The sequence below is a fragment of the Engraulis encrasicolus genome, chromosome 18 (assembly GCF_034702125.1).
Source record: "Engraulis encrasicolus isolate BLACKSEA-1 chromosome 18, IST_EnEncr_1.0, whole genome shotgun sequence".
NCBI classification, from domain to species: domain Eukaryota; kingdom Metazoa; phylum Chordata; class Actinopteri; order Clupeiformes; family Engraulidae; genus Engraulis; species Engraulis encrasicolus.
In genome coordinates this window covers 18,902,522-18,907,521 of record NC_085874.1, presented here as the reverse complement: position 1 = coordinate 18,907,521, position 5,000 = coordinate 18,902,522, and the positions used below count along the sequence as shown (strand labels likewise).

Genomic DNA, 5,000 nt, shown 5'->3' with positions numbered 1-5,000 from the left:
ACGTCACACTTGCCTCGTAATATGTTGAGGGTATCCACACATAAACCGAAGTGTCCAAAGTCCTTCATGTATTCTTGAAAGGTCTGCAGAATGTGTTTTGTGAAGCTACTACCTTGAGAATATCTAAATTGCGGTCAAGACAACTATTTGACACTAAAGCCCACCAAGTAGATTGCCGAGTGCGTCGCACCATCAGCTGTGGTTACTCGCTATGGAAATAATCATAGCTGATGGTGCGACGCACTCGGCAATCTACTTGGTGGGCTTTAGTGTCAAATAGTTGTCTTGACCGCAATTTAGATATTCTCAAGGTAGTAGCTTCACAAAACACATTCTGCAGACCTTTCAAGAATACATGAAGGACTTTGGACACTTCGGTTTATGTGTGGATACCCTCAACATATTACGAGGCAAGTGTGACGTTGTTTTGAGCTGTGCAAGACTTTAAAATGTTGTGTTTTTGAAATGTGTGTAACCGCCGAAAAACGATGCCCGCATCTTTCATATTGCATAGCTGATATGGCTAACGAGGCTAACGTGATATTATCAAACTTTCTCAAAACGCATCCTTTTGCCTTGATTTTGCTCTAGAGTGACTGTATTTCATCCCAAACATGCAAAAAACAGGCAAATTTGTTCCAACTCCGGATAAATCCTTTAAGTGTCCTCACCACTTTACCTCCAACACAGTTGCCCCGCCAGAAAATAAACTTTAAAGCCCTTTTTCTCAGTTTACCAGTAAGCTGAGATACTGCGTTTTGAAATTGTAGGTCAGAGTAGTCATCCCAGATGGGGACGTCAAATCTCAGGTCAAAAACCCATCAACGTGTTCTCTGCTGCTTGTGCACACAGCACTTGTGATGTCACCACTGGGCTCATCTAACCTGTGGGGCTAGATTTGAGAGATCACTATCAGCTGGCTACAGAAACAGAAGGATGACAAATACGTAGGGATGCATGATGACAATTCTTTTTTGAAAACTGATGAGTACGAGTAAATTATTGTCTGTACTTGCCGATACAGAGTACCGATATCGATACCAAGGCGGCACTTTTTCTCCATGCTGCTTTCAAATCAACGGAGTCAATAGTGATGAGATGTTGCGTTGTTTCTTGTAATAGCAGCATCATGCCTGGTATCGCCAAGTGTGTGACGAGTACGAGTATGAGTATAATGAGCAAGTACCGGGGCCAGTATCTGTGTCGGTGCATCCCTACAAAATGTGGCATGGATTTCAATTATCAAAGCTGGAATCGCCTCCTCTGCAGCTGCCTGAGGGAGATTTTCAGCACCGTGGAGAGCTCCCATGGAACACAGGCAGGTGCAGCTGACACTGACACCCCCCCCCCCACCCCCCACCCCAACGGATCTTCTTCCACAGTCAACCCTAGCCTGGTTACACAGTATATCCAGCCCACACACTTCCTTTCTATTATCACCTTCCTAATGTGGTGGCCCAGGTTTGCTACACTTGACATGACTGCCTCCAGACTCTACACCAGTGGGAAGAAATAGTCTCTTAATATGGCACGGCCAGACTCTATATGGATTGCTGTGTTAACTGTTCTGCCTGCTGCATATGGGTGGTTGACGTTTAAGGGCGTAACGCAAAAAAAAAAAAAAAGTTTTTCAAATTCCTGAAAAAAATGATGGATAAAAATTGGAAAAAATTAGAAAAAAATAAAGCACTTAGTGGTCTGTGGAATTTCACCTTATTTTTGCCATTTTTGGGAAAATGTGTCCTGCATCAACACATAGCGTAGGCATGTCACACCGCAGGAAAATGGAGTCACACCACAGGGAATTCACTGCATTATGGCCATTTTAATCCTTTTGTATACATGACTGACATCTGAGCTCATGCTAACTTGATAATGATATTGTGTTTAATCTTAATATGTGTTTTTCATTTATTAAAAAAAAAAAATCCTTCTATAAGGGCAGTCACACCACAGGACACCATAAAATGAACCTAAGCATTGCGTGACAGAAAGATTGCAATATGAAGACATATTAAGAGGTTAAGAGTCACCTTAAACTTCCACAGCACTCTCCAATAACTGAGGTACTGACTGGTTAGGAGCCAGTCTTTAAGACCCTTGTAGTTGGCCTTGCAGCTGCCCATTCACAAACATTGACATACATGTCACCCCACAGGACGCAATTTGTGTTACGAAATTGAACTTGTAGTTAATATTACTGTCTTGAGTTCTTTTCACATTCACATATCTTAATATAAAGTTAATATTTATGCAATCATGCCAAATGCTTCATACATTATTCAAAATGTTGTTGGTTAATTTATATATATATTGTATTCCAGGTTTCATGAATGTTACAGTCACACCGCAGGATATTTGACATATAAACCTTAACATAAATCTTAACAAAAATGTTTCTTCTCATCTAAGACTAATATGAAACATAATGTACCACATCTTCTTTCATTGACATTTGTTTTTTAAAGGAAAAAGAACAGTTTTGTAGGTTTTTAACCAATGTTACGAAAAAACAAGGCGTCACGTCTCCCACCCATATGCAGTAGCAAAGCTGTGGCAAATGTGTAATATGTGTAATATTCACAGAAGACTGTTTGATTTGAAACACAGCAAAAGCTGCCACCCATGACTACAGAGATGACACGTTTTGTTTTTGGGCTCTCTACTTTTTTTGAAACACAAAACTTTTGCCTGTAGCAACGACTCGTCTTAACCAAGTTGACACAATACAAATAAATAAGATAAATAAAACATGGAGTATTCTCACCAGGGAAAGACAATTGTGCTGTTGTCTCTTGAAAACTCTGATGTGTACAGACAGATTGCTGACTCACTTTGTGAACATAACAACTTAAATTGTTAAACGACACAGATATGTACTCCATTTGGAGATATTGAGCCTCCAGCTCAATCAAATCTATAAAACAAGTTTCATCCCCAGTGGGCCACAACATGGATAATTTATGACTTGAGAAAAAAAACCCTCCCTGAACTCCCTCTCAGATCCTACGCATGGTGATGGAGTCTTACTCTCTGGTTGACTATTATTTGGTTTTTGACAGTTTGGTTCCATTATATAAACAAACAGCACGTTCACATTAATTTAATTCAAAGTGAGCTGGATTGCTTTGGAGAAAGAAGATGGAAAGCCTTTTGTACTGCAAAATAACAATCTATTGCAGAAGAGGAAGACTGAATTTACAATCACACTCTCAGACATCAAGTATCAGATGCGGCGGGTTACAATAAAGTAGCTAACATTGCAAAAGTTACTCAACAGAGGCAACAAAGTTACTGTACTCATAGGCAACTGGGGACAAGTAGCTCAGCTAGTTGGTAGCTCATAGAGCTAATAAGAGATGATTGGTATGATGAAGCAATTATTTAGTTGTTTTAATGTGCCACCAGTGATTTAAATACATTTCAACTTGCTCTGTGCCTTTTGCATTATTCAAATGATGCCCCTGCGTGATCTGCTGGCTCTTGATTTAGTACACCACCACTAATGCAGTACACCACAGCTTGTGCGGTTGAAAATGGAGTCTATTTTTTCTTTTTGTTTGTTTTTGTATTTGTCTTGCTTCTATAAAAAATACCATCAATAAAAAGTATCAAAAAAAGAAAATGGAGTCTATTGAAAAAAGGATTCTATTGTAGGTGTAGGTCTCTCTCTCATGACCTTGGGTTTAAATTAAACACAGCTATGTTCACCAAGATTGTGTCCCATAAGTTTTAACAGCTGCAGACAAATATTTGTCAACCAGTATCGCTGATTATCAGGTCCAAGAATAACAGAGCTTCTTTAATCATCTAGATACAAACAGAGAGAACAAGTGAGAAAACGAGAGTGAGAGATAGAGAGAGAGAGAGAGAAAGAGAGAGAGAGAGAGAGAGAGAGAGAGAGAGAGAGAGAGAGAGAAAGAGAAGAGAGAGAGAAAGAGAAGAGAAGAGAGAGAGAGAGAGAGAGAGAGAGAGAGAGAAAGAGAAAGAGAAAGAGAAAGAGAGAGAGAGAGAGAGAGAGAATGAAGAGTGGCGTCTTAGGTATTGTTCACTACACCATCTTTCACTTACTCTAACCTAATACATTGGACATTTGGTCCTACAGGTATTTATTCCTTATCACAACAAGAACGCCATCCCGTTAAAGCTTTCAGGTAGAATGATTTGATCACCCAAGATGCCTACCTTAACACCTTAACAACTGCCTAAACCACATTCTTACCTACTTCTACGTTGCCCAACAACTTGGTTACATTCAGTTTTATCACTGAGTGCAAATCAACAGCCACGCTTATTTATTTATTTTTAGCGAAAAGTGGCTCAGAGCCTCAAGTGGACCCAAATCCAAATCTGATTTCAGGTGGCCTGTTGAGCTCTGGGCCAGTAGTTTGTAAAGTTTAATTTCTACCAAATCGCCTGTTCAACACTTATATCTAGCCTGATTATCATCGACTTTCAAATCTCTTTGAGACTTGGTCTGACCAAGAGCAGAACAATTCACATTTCCCAAAGGCATGGTTGACCCGCCTCCCTTGGTTTTCTACTGGTTGTTTGCTTCCTGACAAAGTGGGAGTAGTTCCCGTTTTTTCTGGAGATCAGAAACGATATTTGTATTGCTTCTTGCCTGCCTAGAAGCAATGCTGAAGGTGTGTTATATATATTTTAAAATATATTTTCAGTAGCAGCACATGCACAGCGCAGGATGGCATGCACAATGTGGTGACACTTCTCACACCCTTCATGCAGAGACGAGCTCTCTCTTTATAGTCTTTCCATAGAGACGCGCATCCACACACCCTCCTATGCACTATTCACTATTATAAAAGGTTTTCTTAGGACAACATTTCCATTTTGTGTCCGCTATTGCAACACATCATCCCTCAGGCTAAATAATCCATAAAAAGGACTATTACCAAACTGCCACAAGCACTGTGCAACCACATATCATTATGCTAACCAACTGTCAAACTAGTAAACACATAACTCATGAGGGTGTCTTA

General features: G+C 39.9%; 1 protein-coding gene across 6 annotated transcripts in view; it reads right to left on the bottom strand.

Annotated features, from left to right (window-relative positions):
* Positions 1 to 5,000, bottom strand: part of myo6a (myosin VIa) — a 183,459-nt gene that overhangs the window by 62,379 nt on the left and 116,080 nt on the right. The window lies entirely within an intron of this gene.